The sequence below is a fragment of the Sus scrofa genome, chromosome 8 (genome assembly GCF_054392235.1).
Source record: "Sus scrofa isolate SSC_HxYL_T2T_F1_AM1 chromosome 8, Sscrofa_HxYL_maternal_Yorkshire_Landrace_v2.0, whole genome shotgun sequence".
NCBI classification, from domain to species: Eukaryota; Metazoa; Chordata; class Mammalia; order Artiodactyla; family Suidae; genus Sus; species Sus scrofa.
Genome location: NC_139390.1, coordinates 112,064,511 through 112,083,856, shown reverse-complemented (window position 1 = coordinate 112,083,856; position 19,346 = coordinate 112,064,511). Strand labels below are relative to the sequence as shown.

At 36.0% G+C, this 19,346-nt stretch overlaps 2 long non-coding RNA genes across 2 annotated transcripts in view; both read right to left on the bottom strand.

The window, feature by feature from the left end:
- LOC146400984 (uncharacterized) overlaps positions 1 to 14,486 on the bottom strand; it is an 81,069-nt gene extending 66,583 nt beyond the window's left edge. The window contains exon 1 of the long non-coding RNA XR_014813134.1: positions 14,394 to 14,486. This is a non-coding gene — a long non-coding RNA (uncharacterized LOC146400984). The remainder of the gene's footprint in view (positions 1 to 14,393) is intronic.
- The window catches only part of LOC110262168 (uncharacterized), a 403,069-nt gene that overhangs the window by 339,900 nt on the left and 43,823 nt on the right, over positions 1 to 19,346 (bottom strand). The window lies entirely within an intron of this gene.

The window sequence follows — 19,346 nt, the reverse complement described above, 5'->3', positions numbered from 1 at the left end:
TCCCACAGTTCTTGTGACCATAAAAAATAAAAAAATCAGAGACTATATATAGTAAAAGATGTATTCTTCAAAATTCTGGTGCAAGTTTTGAAGATTCTTAAGACAATTTTTTTCCCTAATTTAAAATAGCCTTGTTAAAAAAAGCTGAGCAACAAAAAGCTAAGAAAAGTTAATCAGTTCCTTTTTATTTAAAAAAAAAAAAACTGGATTACACCTTGGAGCTTGATATGCTAATATAAGTTACAAGAGTCCAAGGAGAAAACATTCTGGATTTCCCAAATTTATTTGATCATAGAACCACCACCTCCCTTTTTCTTTCATGGAGCTGTGCCCTATAGTAATTCTGCTTTAAGCAAACTTGATGATTCAAAGAAACTTTTGAGGCTGGTATGCCAAGTATTATATAAAAATACATTATACAAATGAGGAAACTAAAGCCCAGAAAAGTAAAATTTGTCTAAGACCACTGGGCAGGCAAGAGGGGGAAAATGCACATATTTTATGTCCAATGTCTCATGAAGTTCATATATAAATCTACGATGCTATTTTCTTCATTTAGACTATGCCAATTCTGTCCTATCCTTACAAAAAAAATTTAGTCATACTTCAGCACCTCTTGGGAATTGTATTTTAAAAATTTATCCCTCTTTTCACAACACACATGCAGAATGTGAAAGGTAAGAGATGCCTGACAAACTCCTATCCCTATACTTTATTCTACTATCTTACACCACCAGATCACTGGCAACAATACTGAATATACGTAGTTGTCTGATCCCAGTTTCTCTTAACTTTCAGAATCTTCCTGGATTCATTTCCTTCTACCCTTTGACTTTATACATCTGCCTTGCCAATTTTCAACTATGGCTCAACCCATCTGTCCACTGTTCCTTTTCCCAGGCTTACTAAGAATATACTGTAAGTCAATATTCTTACACAACTTCTCGCTATGTTTTTTTTGTTTTTTTTTGGCCACACCCATGGCATGTGGACATTTATGGACCAGGACTGAAACCACACCACAGCAGCAATCAAAGCCACTGCAATGATAAAGCCCAATCCTTAACCCACTGCATCACAAAAGAACACCATGTCCCAACTCTCAATCAACTCTTTAGTCAACTACTAGTAGAATGTTCCAAATCCAAGTTTCTAAAGTTACCCAGCAGATGTCTTTGTTTGATCCTATGAGGAAAGAGAAACCATCAGGAGAAAATGATTTCAAATATCCTCTCCACCTCAACATATACCAAAATTTTACATTTATTGGTTCCATTTGTTCTTTTCTCAAAGAAAACCATGATTCCCAATAGTTACTTCTCTATCGATTATCTTTCTACTCAGCTCTTCTTAAAAGTGTCTCTTGTGTTTGCTACCACCTCTTTCTCACTACCATTCATTCTTTCACTCAACACAAACTATCTTTCCTCTGATTATTCCACAAACAATGTTCTTGGGGGTTAAAAAAAATGCTATTGTTTTATAATTGTGAAGTCCAATGACTCTTCAGTGTCCTCATCCTTCTCGACCTCATAGCCTTCCTTTCTAAAACTGACCATTCTCTTAAAACTTCCTATTCCTTTATTTTCTATTTTACTTCTTTTTCATAGTTTCAATAAAATCTTTGATTATACTTCATCTTCTTCACCAGCAAGTTGCCCCCTTTCACTACTTGAATACTGGTATCTCCCAGGGTTCTACTGCCATCTGTATTCTCTCCTCTATGTTCTTATTCAGGATAATTTATGATATACATGAATTTAATTATCAAGTCCTTAGTCAGAATCTTCAAGTCTACACCCTTAATCCTGGCTAGTCTTCCAAGTAGCAGAGACAAATGGCTGCTTTATCTACATACCCCACTGTACCTCTAACTTAGCCTGTTCAAAATGGAATTCCTCACTTTCTCTAAAGCCTGCTTCTCCACCTGTCTTCCCATATAATAAATCATCATTTACTCAGCTGCCATAGCCAAAAATCAGCCACTCAAAAACTCTCCCTTAAACTCTAATAATAAATAAATTTGTCTTATTTCCCTAAATTACTTCTTTACAGATCCCATCCTCTGTATTTCCATTATGATAATGAAAAATATCATCATCATGAGCATTTGTAGAGTCAGTGATATCCTTTGCCAACTTTCTCTCACAAGAAAAATACCACTGACCTTTCTACCAGAGTTTTTTCAGTACATGTTTTTTCTATTCATCTTCCATTTAAAACAATCATAGACGTTTCCCCACTCTCTATTGTATGTAGATTAAAATCTTCAGTATAAAATTGGATTACTCGTGATGTCATCCCAAATACCTGCCTACTCTCACTTCCAATTGCTTCCTTCATTCACTGGATGTTAAAGTCATACAAAGTAACTTACAGTTACATTAATGTATCAGTCATTATTATGCCTGCATGACCATGTGCAAGAACCACCTGCAATGTGTGTGTATTTGTTCCACTATGTTTTCTTTTAAAATTCTACTCTTTCTTTATGCCTAGCTTTCTTTCATTAGTCCTGGCTAAATATCATGTGTAGCCAAGAAGCAGTTAAAATGCACTGAACTTAATCCAAAATTCTGCTCAACTCTTCCATCTTTACTCAGCATAATCACTTTATTTTTCATCTAAAATTACATGGTCTTGGAGTTCCCGTCATGGCGCAGTGGTTAACGAATCCGACTAGGAACGATGAGGTTGCGGGTTCGGTCCCTGCGCTTGCTCAGTGGGTTAAAGATCCGGCGTTGCGGTGAGCTGTGGTGTAGGTTGCAGACGCGGCTCGGATCCCGCGTTGCTGTGGCTCTGTTGTAGGCGGGAGACTACAGCTCTGATTCGACCCCTAGCCTGGGAACCTCCATATGCCACGGGAGCGGCCCAAGAAATAGCAAAAAGACAAAAAAAAAATTGCATGGTCTTTAGTGAGACACATATTACATAAGTTGTGAAGTTGTAAAAATAAAATTATATATAATTTGGTAAGTCAGGGTTATCTTAATTTTAATCCATACCATTTTTAAAGCTATGAAACCTCAAAGAGGTCAATTTCCTTTATGAAAATTAGTTCCTCCCCTGTCAAAATAGGAATAACAAATACATCTCATGGGTGTTGGAAATATTAAAGGAGCAGTGTGCCTAGAACATTAATTGTTTGGCCTAGAAATTATCATATTAAGTGAAGTCAGACAATGATAAATATCATATGCTATCACTAATATGGAATCTAATAAAAATTATGTGATAGAACTTAACAAAACAGAAACAGACTCAAAGATTTCAAAACCAAAGTTATGCTTACCAAAGAGGAAATGTTTGGGGGTAGGGGAGGGATAAATTTGGGGTTGGTGTTGATATATACACACTACTATATGTAAAATAGATATGTAACAAGGACCTACTGTATAGCATAGGAAAATATACTGAATACTGTATAATAACCTATGTGGGAAAAGAATCTGAAAATGAATGGTATATGTATAACAGATTTGCTTTGCTGTATGCTTGAAATTAATATGAATTTGTAAGTCAACTATATTCCAATAAAGTTATAAAAAATCTTTTAAAAAGTTTAACTTCATTCATTTTAATAAGACAATAACATTAATAATAATAATATAAAAGTAACATTTTAGGTATATGTTAATGTTTTAGATGCTTCATATGTTCATTTAATTTTTACAATAGTCTTCAATGATTATTACTACAATTTTTGCATTTTACATATGAGGAAAAAAATACTCAAAAAGATTAGTTAAGGTGACTAATGTCACATATATAGTAAATAGGAGAGTCATAATTTCACCCCAGGCAGTCTGGTTCCAGATATCCATCTGGCTAATAAAGGCAATTTTGAAACATCCTTTGGTATTTGTGCTGTTTTTCAAAGAGTTCCCCTCTTCTGTTTTGCAATCAGTTCCAATTGTGGCCCATCCCTGCCCAGATTCCCCCAAGGGTTTATTCCCGCCTTTAACCTCTGATTTTGGCATTTAGACTCAATCACTGCAGTATCTGAATATTGGCTCTGCCAAATAGATCCTGTGCTTGTTGATACTTAGGCATTTTCACCAAACCCCAATCATATTCACACCACCAATACCACTGATTCCTCACAACAATTGTGCCCCACTTCATTTTGAACAAGTCCACTTGTGATCATATGACCAGTACTTATACAGGTAAGTGCCTCTCAAGTGAGAAGACATTAAGATAATTTTTTATAAAATCAAAATAAATGGCTCAATAGCAAAATAAATAAATAAATAAAAACAAAACCCAAGTCCATTAAAAATTAGTCAGAGGATCTGAATAGACTTTTCCAAAGAAGACATACAGATGACCAACAGTACATGAGAAGATGTTCAATATCACTATCAGGGAAATGCAAATAAAAACCACAATGATAGATCACCTCACACCTGTTAGAATAGACATTATCAAAAAGACATGAAATAACAAGAGAGGATGTAAAGAAAGGAGAACATGTTTGCATTGTTGGTGAGAATATAAACCAGTGCTACCATTTTGGAATACAGTATGGAAGTTCCTCAAAAAATTGAAAGTAGAACTACCATATGATCCAGCAATTCTACTTCTGGATATTCATCCAAAGACAAAAGCATAACATGAAAAGATATCTGCATTCCCATGTTCATTGTTATTTACCTTACTCAAGGTATGTAAACAACTTAAGTGTTCACTAATAGATGAATGGATAAAGAAAATGTAAGGTGTGTGTATATATGTGTGTGTGTGTGTGTGTGTGTGTGTGTGTGTTTCTACAAAAAATTTGATACACATACATATATATACAATTGAATATTATTCAGCCATAAAAATAATGAAATTTTACTATTTGGACAACATGGATGGACCATGAGGGCATGATGCTAAGTGAAATAAGTCAGAGAAAGACACTGTATGGTATCATTTATATGCGGAATCTTAAAAAATCAAACAAAAAAATCCAAGCTAGTTCTCTTGTGGCCAAGCAGTTTAAGAATCTGGCATTGTTACTGCAGACTGCAGCAGCTGGAGTCACTGCTGTAGCACAGGTTCAACCTCTGACCTGGGAACTCACACATGCTGCAAGAGCAGCCAAAAAAGAAAAAGCAAACTCATAGATACAAAGAACAGATTAATGGATGTCAGAGGTAGGTGAAACAGGTAAAGTTCATCAAAAGTTACAAACTTCTAGTCATCAGATAAATGTCTTAAGAGATATAATGTACAGCAAAAAACCATACTGTATATTTAAAAGTTGCTAAGAGAGTAAATATTAGAAGTTCTCATCACAAGAAAAAATTATGTATGAACAGTGATTGATATTAACTAGCCTTAAGGTAGTGATCATTTTGCAATATATGTAAATATTGAATCATTATGATAATGTATGTTGATGTACCCCAATTTAAAAAGTAATTTTTGGGAGTTCCCGTCATGGCGCAGTGGTTAACAAATCCGACTAGGAACCATGAGGTTGCGGGTTCAGTCCCTGGCCTTGCTCAATGGGTTAAGGATCTGCAGTTGCCATGAGCTATGGTGTAGGCTGCAGATGCGGCTCGGATCCCGTGTTGCTGTGGCTCTGGTGTAGGCCAGCGGCTACAGCTCTGATTAGACCCCTAGCCTGGGAACCTCCATGTGCCCTGGGAGCAGCCCTAGAAAAGGCAGAAAGACAAAAAAATAAAAATAAATAAAAATAAATAAACAATAATAAAAAAGTAATTTTTCCAAAGTGATGATTCCCATTTTCTTAAATAAGAAAATTTAATTTAGGTCTTCAAATTCCTAGTATCTTAGATGAAAATAATTAATTATGTTTCATAATTAATTACTTGCAAACATGATTTCCCTTTACAAGTCTCACACAAAGTTTCCTTTCTCCTCATCTTCTGAATATGACCCTTCTACTTACCACAACCATTGTTTCTATACTTAGGTATTCATACCAGCTCTCTCCCATTTTTCTATCTTCTTGAAACTACTAAAGTAATATAAGCAAACAACCCTAGTACTGTACTAATGGCATTGAAGCATTTTCTTCCTTTCCTTTTTTAAATTTCTAATTGTTTGATATAAACCTGCAAGATAAACTGAGAATTTTCTTAATCTCAAGTATTCTAGATATAGGAAAGTTTCTGCTGTATCAGGAGTTATTAAATCATTAGAAACACAAATAGATGAAGATTAAATGATGTGGGAGATATACAATATTTCTTTTTAATTTATTTGCTAAGAATAAGTTTTCAGCAGAAATCATTAATCTAGTAATTCAAATAGTAAAAATGAAGGGGTTATAAATTAAGGAATTTATTAAGCTTTAAGACCAGATAAAAAGCACTTGCTTCCTTGGAGTTGAACAGAAGAAGAAATGCTGAGATCTACAGAAGGAATCTAAGGAGTATAAATGCTAACAAGCTTCTCCTTTAGTACTACATCCTGAACTGAAATGTTCTGAAGATTACACACCCAAAGCCAAGTCAAAGAAAGACAGAAAATCTGTTGAGTTTTAATGGGGATATTGGGATATTGTTTGAAATTCTGCTTCAATGTCTAGGAATAAAAGAAAAGGTAAGACATTTGGAGCTCACTGACCTAAAATTGACTATAACAATTGAATGTTCACAAAGGCCAAGGATATATTTAGATGTATAGCAAAGCTGACATAAGAATTTGACACTTTATGGGTATTGACTATACAGAGAAGAAAGTTACTTATTCTACTAATCTATGTCATAGAAGAAAATATTTCTGCAGTGAGATGTTGATATTAATTATGGCAAATTTCTACAAAAGAGCCATAGGTTTTAGAGAAATCAATCAGAATTTAATATGGTCTCCTTTAGTTGGAAATATATAAGGACACATTATTAGAAATCAAGCTTGAAATATATGACCACTGGGTTCACAGTACTAAACTCTCACAGTAGCATATTTTTCATCTTGTATTGTTAACACTGTGCAACAGTAAGACTGTCAGCCTATAGGGAAAATTAATAGCTAGACCTATGCTAGCGGGAAGAAAAATGCTTATAACTGGGCCAAAATATTCACATAAACTACTTTGGTCTATATTTAATCAGTGTCATTTTTCAGCATAAGAAATCTTCATCTTTATTTACAGCTTCTACCTTGGGAGCAGAATGTTCATGATCTGTTTCACTTGGAATGCTTTCAAATGCCTTTTTTAAAAATGAAAGTTTTCAACATATTTCCTACAACAAAAAAGAGAGTCTTCTCTCTAGTAATAAAGCACATTTTTGAAGGACCCACCAAGTCCAACAACCAAAGTAGACTTCAAAATAAGAAAACATGGAAAATAAGGAAACTTGGGAGTTGCTGTCATGGCTCAGCAGTAACAAACCCAACTAGTATCCATGAGGATACAGGTTTGATCCTTGGCCTCACTCAGTGGGTTAAGGATCTGGTGTTGCCACGAGCTGAGATATAGGTCACAGATGTAACTCAGAGCCTGTGTTGCTATGGATTTGGTGTAGACAGCAGCTGCAGCTGTGATTTGACCCCTGGCCCAGGAACTTCCATATGCCATGGGTATGGCCCTAAAAAGCAATAAATAAATAAATTTTAAAAATAAAAACAAGGAAACATCTCTTGCAAGGGGCAAGGAGATGGCATGGTAAAGAAGGTCTATTGGGACTTTTTCTATTCTCAGTCCATAATGGAGGAAGCATTTTTTTGTTTGTTTTTTCAGTCAAATGAGCTATTTTTATCTTAGAGTTCAAAAAGCAGGGACTTGGGAAAAATAGATAATTGAACTGTAGGGTAAGAGTTGAAAGTTGGGAGATGGGGATCCAGGACAATAGCACAAGCCCCAGGTGACTGAGAAAATGAAAGCAAGTTTTGGACAACAGTCATTTGTGATAGCTGCTGAACTGAGTCCTTTAAATTGAAAAAGGGTTTGTTTTTTGTTTTTGTTTTTGTTTTTAAGTTGGTCATAGAAATTTGTGATCAGAAGTCAGAGAAGCATTTTCCTACTGGCCTGGAAGAAAGAAAATATCCACAGTGTCAACTTAAGAAAGCCTCTAGGAACTGAGAGTGAAGCTTAACTGACAGCCAGCCAGGAAATGGGAACCTTAATCCTACAACCACAAGGAATTGAATTCTGCCAACAGCAAGAATGAGCTTGGAAAGAAACTTTTCTCCAGAGCCTGTAGATAAGAACTCAGCCAAGTCAACACCTTAATTTTAGCCTGCGAACCTACTCAAATAAACCAGCAATTTCATTTTCTGATTTTTTTATAAATAAAAAATCAGGACTGTGAGCTAACAAACTAAATGGGTGTTACACTAAGCTGCTACACTTATGGTAATTTATTACACAGCAATAGAAACTGATAGAATTGGGAAAGTGACAATAATGATATTAATAAGCACCAATAAGGAACAGAAGTAGTCCCTGTTGTGGCTCAGTGGGTTACAAAACCAACTAGTATCTATGGGGATGCAGGTTCGATCCCTGGCCTCCCTCAGTGGGTTAAGGATTTGGCGTTGCTGTGAGCTGTGGTATAGATCACAGATGTGGCTCTGATCCTGTGTTGCAGTGGCTGTGGTGGTAGTGTAGGCCACAGCTGTATCTCTGATTTAACCTCTAAGCCTGGGAATTCCCATATGCCATAGGTATGGCCCTAAAAAGCAAAAAAAAAAAAAAAAAAAACCAAAAAAATGAATAGAAAATCAACTCAAGCTGGCATTATATAAAGGTAATGTTTTATTAGGACTCAAACCCTTTGCACACATGATATTTCAAATTGGCAATTTGGGAGCAGTTCTCATGGATAAAGTAGAACAAAAAGCAAAATGTAGTTGAGTTCCTGAAGTTGAATTTTTTTCTATGGTTTTATCTGAAACACTTTATAAGATAGGGGGAAGGACACAGGGCACAACCATTAAAAGAATGACATAGTCCTGCAGGATATGACCAAAAAATTTGAACCTCCCACCAATTAGGCCCAAGATGGTGGGAGGTTCAACTTCTAGTGGACCTTGAGCCTCATTATATGCTCACTATAATATATTAGCATGGTAAATGCCATGCTCCCATGCTCCCAGTGCCATGACAATTCCAAAGCTGACCAGAAAATGCTAAAACATGGGCAGTGACTCAATTCCTGGAAATCTCCACTTCATTCCTGAAATAGTTGAAATAATCCTCCCACTAATTAGCCTATGAAGTTATCTTGCCCATTAAAATTAATCACCCCACACTTTCCTACACTCTCATTATCAAAGATGGTCCACATTCTATTGATGGAATGTGTATCTCTCTAAATAAACCCAAGTTCACTCTACTGTAGCTCACTCTTGAATTCTGTCCTGTGCAAAGCTAAGGACCCTCACTTGGTGGCCCATAGCAGGAATTCACCCAAGACCTGGAACGTGACCATCCTCTCACACACTATTTTCCTCCAATATTGGGGGGAAATGCCTAAAAACAGTGGATTGGCTTTTGTTCCCTGTGATTAAAGAGAAACATTTTATGGAACTGTTCTAATGTTTTGCTACACATTAGAATCACCTAGGGAATTTGACTACTTAAGATGTTTAGGCTAATCCCTGTTCCAAATAAATCAAAATCCTTGGTGTGGGATTACCCCAGCATAAATACATTCTTTTAAATTGCCCAAGATCTTCCATACCATAAGTAGTCCAGTATGAGAACCATTGCTGTAAACTTTATAGCCCGCAAAATTGAATATTTTAAACTCAAATTTAGTTTGGGGAGGAAATCCAACTGAAAACTAGTATTTTCATTCAGAAAATAATAGCTAACAAAAGACAGTGAAACAGAAGGGAAGCGGGGCAGGCAACAATCCTTAAAAGAATGGCATAGTCCTTGAGGATCTGACAAAAACTGGTTAGAATCAACTAGATCCAAGATGGTAGATGATTTGACTTCCAGTGGAACTTGAGTTTTTTTTTTTTAATTTTTATTATAGTTGATTTACAATGTTCTGTCAATTTCTGCTGTGCAGCAAAGTGATCCAGTCATACATGTATAAATATACACTATTTTTCTCCCATTATCCTCCATCATGTTCCATCACAAGTAATTAGATAAGAGTTTCCCATGCTACAGAGCAGGATCTCATTGCATATCCACTCCAAATATAACGGTTTTTATCTACTAACCCCAAAGTCCCAATCTATTTCTATTGCCTTCCCTCCCCCATGGCAACCACAAATTTATTCTCTATGTCCATGAGAATGTTTCTTTTCCATAGATAGGTTCATTTGTGCCATATATTAGGTTGCAGATATAAGTGATAACATATGATTTGTGTCTTTCTCTTTCTAACTTACTTCACTTAGAATGAGTCTCTAGGTCCATCCATGTTGTGGCAAATGACATTATTTTGTTCTTTTTATGGCTGAGTAGTATTCCATTATGTATATATACCACATCTTCTTAATCCATTTAGGTTGGTGGGCATTTAGGTTGTTTCCTTGTCTTGGCTATTGTGAAGAGTGCTGCAATGAACATACAGGTGTTGTGACTTTTTCAAGGAAAATTTTGTCTGCATATATGCCCAGGAGTGGGATTTCTGGGTCATATGGTAGTTCTGTATTTAGTTTTCTAAGGACCTCCATACTATTTTCCATAGTGGTTTTATCCATTTACATTCCCGCCAACAGTAAAAAGTGTACCCTTTTTTGCACACCCTCTCCGGCATTTGTTATTTGTAGATTTACTAATGATGGTCATTCTGACCAATGTGAAGTGGTATCTCACTGTGGTTTTGATCAGCATTTCTCTAATAATTAGTGATGTTGGGCATTTTTTCATATGTTTATTGGCCATCTGTATATCTTCTTTGGAGAAATGTCTATTCAGGTCTTCTGCCCATTTTTCAATTGTATTGTTGGGGGTTTTTTGCTGTTGAGTTATATAAGTTTTTTGTATATTTTAGAGATTAAGCCCTTGTAAGTTGCATCATTTGCAACTATTTTCTCCCATTCCATATGTTATCTCTCTTTTTTTTTATGGTTTCCTTTGCTGTGCAAATGCTTGTCAGTTTGATTAGGTCCCATTGGTTTATTTCCTTTTTTATTTCTGTTGCCTTTCAAGACTAACCTAAAAAAACATTTGTATAGTTGATGTCAGAGAATGTTTTGCCTATGTTCTCCTCTAGGAGTTTTATAGTGTTTTGTCTTATGTTGAAGTCTTACCAAAGTGGGTCTAGAGGGAACATACCTTAACACAATAAAAGCCATTTATAAAAAACCACCGCCAATATAATATGGATAAAAGCTGAAAGACTTCCCACTAAAATCTGAAACAAGACAAGGATGCCCATTCTCACTACTTTTATTCAACATAGCATTGGAAGTCCTAGCCACAGAAACCAGACAGACAAAAGAAATAAAAGTATCCAAATTGGAAGAAAAGAGGTGAAATTATCATTCTTTGCAGATGATATGATACTATACACAGAAAACCCTAAGGACTCCACACAAAAACTACTCAAACTGATCAATAAATTCAACAAAGTAGCAGGATACAAGATTAACATTCAGAAATCAGTTGCATTTCTGTATAGTAACAATGATGTATTAGAAAAGGAATATTAAAATAAAATACCTTTCAAAAATCACACCCAAAAAATTAAATACCTAGGAATAAACCTGTCCAAGGAAGTGAAAGAGTTATATGCTGAGAACTATAAAACATTAATCAAGGAAATTAAAGAGGATTCAAGGAGATGGAAAGATATTCCATGCTCCTGGATTGGAAGAATTAATATCAATAAAATGTTTATACTCTCCAAAGCAATCTACATATTCAATGCAATCCCTATGAAATTACCCATGACATTTTTCACAGAACTAGAACAAACAATCCAAACAATTCTATGGAACCACAAAAGACCCAGAATTGCCAAAGCAATCCTGAGGAACAAAAACCAGGCAGGAGGCAGAACTCCCCAAGACTTCAGACAACATTACAAAGTTACAGTAATCAAGACAGTGTGGTACTGGTACCAAAATAGACATAGAGACCAATGGAACATAATAGAAAACCCAGAAATAAATCCAGACACCTATGGTTAATTAATCTTTGACAAAGGAGGCAAGAATATAAAAACGGGGAAAAGACAGTCTCTTCAGCAAGTGGTGCTAGCAAAACTGGACAGCTGCACATAAATCAGTGAAACTAGAATACACCCTCACACCATGCAGAAAAATAAAGACCTTGAGTTTAATTATACCATTACACACTCATTGTAACTTGCTGAATGTCACTCCCACAGGCACCAAAAAAAGCCAAAAAGTAAGTAGTGGCCCAGCTTCTGGAAACTCCTGCCCTTTCCCTGATATATTTGGAATAATACTCCCACATATCAGCCTATTAAACTGCCCACCCCATAAACCTCTTGACTTTCGCCTTCTGAGATGGCCCACACTTGGTCTCTGGAAAGTGTATCTCCCAGGGTCACTCTCTCACCTACTGAGATGATCTGTCTCTCAATAAATCTACCTATCACTTTGCCTCTCCTGGAATTCCCTCTGTGCTGAGACATAAAGAACTTGAACTTCATAAGTCCTGGGACTAGGTATGTAATTTTCATGAAAAAAAAGAGCAGTTTCAAGGCCCAATCAGTGTTTTGGCTGGATTCAAGTCCCAGCCCAGGGGCCCAAGTTCCAAACTAAACCTTGGCTGGATTAGAGTTCCAGCATGTGAGTTCAAGTCCTAATCTGAGGTGTACAATTTCAACAGTACCTACTATCTACCTGGCTGTATTAAGCATGTTGCAAGTGTTAATACAATTTATTCTAACAAAAAAAAAAAAAAAGTCTTATGAGGTAGACATTGTTATCATTGACTTTGTTTTCATATCTGAAAAAACTGAGAAGGGAATAAGGAAATCACTTGTTTATAATCACACTGGTGTGGGTACCAGGATGTGAGTAGTGCTGACTGCCTCCAGAGTTCCCTGCTAAATCTCCTCTCCATAATGCTTATATTTAATGGCATTTATCCAGCCTGTGAGATCTCCTTTTATCAACCGCAGGTGAAAATTAAATAATATTTTCTGTAGTACTTCTCTCTTAGTCATTTTGTCCCCAATATACAGAATAAAACAAGATTAAGTGGTAAATAAACCAGATTCTTTAATTCTTCTTTGATTCAAAAGTTGCTATAAATAATACAATTCATTTAAGCCCTAGAATTATACAATACAATTCACTTGGGGCTTACAATTAGAGCGGCATATTTTCTTTCCTAGAGGGAGTCAAAACCTAATAGAAGATATACAAGGGATTTCCCCAAAAAAAAAAAAATGATATAAGGTAGTTTAGGTGATTATCACAAATGAGAGTGATTAACAAAACTTAACTGGTTATTGGGTGGTGGACGAAGAATAGCCCTCATCTTCCTCCACTTTTGAGGAAATCTGTGCTAGATATCATCCTTCTCTTACACTATGGTTAGAAACCCTTTTAAAGAGAGATTTATACAAATAAAATCTCTTAGAAGTGTCCTAATTTCCTAATTTAATTAATTCATCCAACAGACATTTATAGGCACCTTCTAGGAACAATATACAGTGTTAATTATTGAGATTAATATATTGAAACAGACCATCTATTAAAGAGATTGTAGCCTGTAGGAGAAAATAAAAAAGATTTATTCTACCTCAGAAGGAATAAAGGTCTGAGTATTTTTATTTATTTAAGTCACTTGCACACATTACAACATCATCATTGTGTTTCTCCTGAATATAATTCATGAGAATCTGATTTGGCCTTTCATTAGTATTTACTTTTTGTTGTTAATAATTTAAAGAAGTTCTTTTTGACATTGCTATATAAACCTTAAGCATGTGTCACAAAGAGCATTACAGTGAGAAATAGCTATAAAGTTTTAATTCCATGTGGTTCACATTTTAGGTGTCTGAGATTTCAATCTTTGATCATCCCAATTATAAACTGAATCTTATGAAATGCTTGCCTTAAATACATCATATTTGATATAGTCCAGTTTTCTTCCTAGCTCTGACTTAATATACCTTAATTAATGTCCTTTCTGTACTAATGTCCTTTCTTTTACTAATGAGGAACAACAATGAGTTTGACTTTCTAAAACAACCCAGTGAGTGATATAACAGGGCTAGTATCAAGTACCCCAGCTTCCCTCTGACTGTGAAATATGCACCTGACTACACTGCAGTTCTACCCCTTCTCTACCGTGTCACCCAAGTGCCTGTATAAATCACAGTGTAGAGGCCCTGAAATTGTTCATTCATCCCAGCATCACTAATTTGCAATGAACAGGATGTCATGGTAAGCAAAATGGGGGATCTATTTTTAGCATCTACTATACCAAATAAGTAATGTTTACCCCATGAAAGGAGCAATTTTTAAAAAAAAGACATAGTTACCTTGCTCTCATGTGCTAGAAAAAACATGTAATTCAGCCAGGGAGAATGCTACTTGTGGCAGGAAGACACAGGAAGACATCAGAGGATTCTCAAATGAAAAAAAAAAAAAAGAAATTAAAAGGACAAGCAAAAACACTTTTAAAAATCTATAAAAATGCAAAGTAAAAAGATCAGATGGCTTTCAATTTATAGTACTCAGACGGTAAAAGAAAGACTTCCACAGAGGGCAACTGACAAAGACTGAGTATGCAAATGTTTAATTTGAAAATAAATTGTTAAGGAAAGAAAATTATTTTCTATGTTATTTATTTATTTATTTTGGTCTTTCTGACTTTTTAGGGCTGCACCCATGGCATACGGAGTTCCCAGGCTAGGGGTCCAATCAGAGCTGTAGCCGCCAGCCTAGGCCAGGACATTGCAACTCGGGATCCGAGCCGCATCTGTGACCTATACCACAGCTCACAACAACACGGGATCCTTAACCTACTGAGCAAGGCCAGGAATTGAACCTGCATCCTCATGGATGCCAGTCAGGTTTGTTAACCACAGAGCCGCAATAGGAACTCCTCTGTGATTCTTACTGATGACTGAAGTGACAGTCATCCTAATTTGTAAGACATGAAGAAAGAGTCAGAAAAAACTGGATAGACATCACACTAGATTAGAGATTAAGCCATTAGCCATTATAATTAAGAGTTAAAATAATTTCATTTTTAATATAAACTAGAAGCTAATACCAGAACACCATTAAATATATTTTCACTTAATAAATATATTTATATTAAAATTTCCTATAAATGGTTATCTTTAATATTTCAGAATATGCATTTATTTTCAGCATGCTTTTTCAAAAATCCTGTCTTATTGAAGATTCACATTTTAAAATGTTCCATATATTGTTTTATTTTTAAATAATAAATTTATATTTATCTCTTGACTGTTCCCCCCAAAGAAAATTAATGTTGATTACAGAATTATATATATAAACTGAAAGGAGAAATATTTGAAGTAAAGTTAGATATAGGTAATTATTTCACATACAGTAGTGGTGCTCAGTGAAAATAAAATTGATATACGGCATCCTCTTAGGATATGACCTTACCAGGGCTTAGGTTGCATTGAATTTCATTGCATTTTATATTTGAACACCAAAACATTGCAATGACTAGCTGAGAAGTCCTGTTTAACTACTTGAAAATTAGCATTTTATTACACTCACTTGTTAATAGCATGGCCTTCCTCTACTAAAGGACAAAGACTTGTGTCTGATTTATCACTTTATTCCTAAACCTTGTCATATATTTTAGCAAATGAGTAAATGCACATAGTATAATTTGTCAAGGAAAATGGAGCAATTGATGCAATGAAAACAACAAGCATATGAAATGTATGGAGTCACAAATATCAAAGTCAGTTTTGCCAAGTTCAATACATATTATCAAATTATTATGAGTCTCCATGAACTTCAAAAAATTCATATTTCAAGTCAAAAACTGAAGCAAGTTCCATTTAATATGATTAAATTCAATATTTAAATTTTGGAATTTACTAACCGAAAAAGTACATAGACCTTGGAAAACAAAGAATTTTTCTCACTATATATTTCCACAAAGATTAAGGCATTAGCTATTGCAGTCAGTGACATACATTACAGCCTGAAGGATGAAAAACAGGATGAAGCATATTGTGTTTTGAATATATCGTCCTTTTTAGATAGTTATGATATATCTATCAGGAAGAATTTCAATGATCCCAGATCCCTGCATCTTCCCATACATAGATAAGCACTAAAATCATTAACTTGAGATAACTTTTTTATGCCTAGTAGCCACCTTTTACCAAGATGTATGCTTGACTACATGTATTTCCCAGCCAAAAAATTCCACACACACACACACACACACACACACACATGATTACATACATACATTAACACACTGGCACCTCTCCTACCGCGTCGTAGCAGTTCCTCTCAGAACTAGCTGAGAGGCCTTCTCCCAGGCCACAGTCCTCAATAAAGTACCTAAATACAACTGATAAATAAAACTGAAACTCACACGCTCACATTGTGCCTTTTTTATTTCAGTTGACAACTTTAATTCATAGAGTATGTGAACTGGACTTTGGCATTTGCCATCTGCCTCTATGTGGATGAAATCATGATCCACTGCAGCTGACAACCTGCAACACCCCCTGAGCAGAGCTCAGGGTGTAGGTCAGGAGTGAGGCACTCTGTGCTCTGGGAAAACTGGAAGAAAAGGTCTTCAGATAATTAGAAATTTTTAGGAGAAGATTTTATGAGCCCAGTTCTTGCAACTCCTCACATCTAGAAAAACACCAAAATCCTTCATAGTGATGTCTGCTCTTTGTGACTAGTAGTAAGCTTCATGAGACCAGAAGCAAACTTATAAAATGTGTACATGGTTTCATGTACCTCCTTCTTCATCTTTATCACATATACACTGATATTATTTCCCCCTGACTCTTTGGAGCAGTATTTCAGAGCTATATCCTGGGCTACTCTTTTTAAAAACAACACAAAACAAAAAAAAATGTTTCAGTCATTTGTGAATGCAGCCACTCCCAAGGGTGAGCCAGTGAGCCCTGAGATAACTCAGGAAAAAAACAAACAACCAACAAACAAAGAATACTGGCCCTAATAGCTGAGGTGCATATCAAAGGAATGATTTCAGTAAAGAAATGTGCTGTTTTTCTGTAATCTTTTGTTCCTGCTACCTGCCTATATATCCTAGCTACCCACCCACCCCCACCTCTTTGGAGCTGTTTTCTCAGGTCTACCTGAGATGCTGCCTCCCAGGCTTAAGACCGAATGTTACCCCAAATAAACCTTAACTCTCAACTTTTAGATTGTGCATTTTTTTAAGTCAACAAGTAAAAGAATAGATATCCATGATGGAGAAAAATATACAGTTGTCCCTCGGTATCCTCGGAGGATGGGTTCAAGGACCCCCACAGCCCTAGCCCTTCATAGCAAATCTTTCGATGCTCAAGTCCCGAAAACAAGCAGGATCCTGTGGACCCCTGAGTACAAAAGGCTTTCTGGGCCCCCATTCCTCATTTGCCAAGGGAAAGGTTTCAGCCTCCCAGACCTTCCCTGAGTACTAAAGGGTAGATTAAAAAATTGCCAGTTAGGGGAGTGGGGGAATGCAGAAACAAAGGAATAGCAATCAAGAGACAATTGTGCAGTGGTAAAGCAGAGTTTTGCCTGGTTCCTCCCTAAGAAATTCACATACCAATCTATCTTTGGGTTCTTCTGTAGGAACTAAGGCCCCCACGCAGGTGGAAGATGATGACTACATGCTAAGACCTCCAGATCAGACTGGCTGGAACCAGAAGGCTGATGACTGAGATTCCTAGAATACCACCTACTTACCTTACCACCAACCAATCAGAAGAAACTCACACACCCTACAGCCTCACTCCAAATGTTTCCTATAAAACCTCTTCCCCTAAAACTATTGGGTCATTCAGAGGTTTTTTTTGAGCATGAGCCAACTGTTCTCCTTACTGGATCCTGCAATAAACCTTTCTCTTCTCAGAACTCCCATGTTTCAGTTTGGCCTCACTGTGCATGGGGCACACAAACTTGTGTTTGGTAACAGTCCCTTATATGAAATGGCATAGTATGTGCATATAACCTATATAAATCCTCTCAAATTTTAAATCATCTCTACATATAATACCTAAGACAATAGAATGCTATGTAAATAGTTGCAAGTACAATATAAATGCCATGTGAATAGTTGCTAGGATGTGGCAAATTCAAATATTCCTTTTTAGAATTTCCTGGAATTTATTTGTTAACATTTTCTATCCACAGCCAATTATATCCACAGATGTGGAACTGTGGATATGAAGGGCCAACTATTTAAAATGTATTAGTAGAGCATTTTTCTTCTGGCCAAGATGGAACTACATGTAGTTGTTGGGGGAATGAAATTTTCCTCTACACTTCTAGGTTCTTCTGGCTTATCTAGAATTAAAATTGAAAGGATACAGGTTAAAAAGAGAAAAATCACCAAAAAGTTAACAACATGTATACCTGAGAGAGACCCAGTAAAACCAAGTAACTCCCTAAAATGGTTAATGCCGTCATGTTAAACACCAGCCTCAGCTAAAAACAAAAGAGGATGTTGAGGGTGAGAGAATCAGTTAAGGGAAGTAACCAGGAAAAGCAGAGTAAAGAAGGGTAAGATTGTGACACAGATTTAAGGCATTGCCTTCTCCATTGACTAAAGTTTCTAGAGATTTGTTCATCTTCCTTTGCAGGTACAGCAGGGAATACCTTTTACCAATGGAGATTTTTCTTACAAAAAGGCTATTCCTACTTGGTTTTCAGAGTTTTCCACAAGTCTACTGTTTCCCAGAAAATAACCAAATTAAAATAATTACTATGGTAGCAAATTCTGATGTCTTATACCCTTCTACCTAAAATAAATTTTAAAACAGGCAAAAATACCAGAAAAAAACAACTTTTAAGGAAATAGACTCGGGCAATAAAGATAATGATCCCTAAGAGAAAGAAAATGATAAAGGTGAGTACTAAGAGTGCCTGCATTCACTGCCTTAAGAAAGTTTCCACACTGAGTGCAAAGAAAAGAAACCAAAACGGGAAAAGACAGAGACACAAGTCTGGAGGAGTCACAGCAGCTTGAGTTCATAAAATTATCAGAGAGCAGAGAACAGCTCAGAGAGGGAAGCGCAGAGGTCTGTGGAGGACCCTTCTCAGGCTTCATCTGAGTGTCTGCTCAGCATCCATAGTTAAAGAAATCACCTTACACTGGGGAAAAAAAAACATTAGAAAGACTAAGAGGGAACAAAGAATGTTACTTGGAGATTGCACAAAGCTAAAAACATTTCCTGTTCTTACCAGCCAGAGCAGAACTTAACTGGTGGACTGGACATAGGGAGGAGTACATAGAAGGGTTTTAT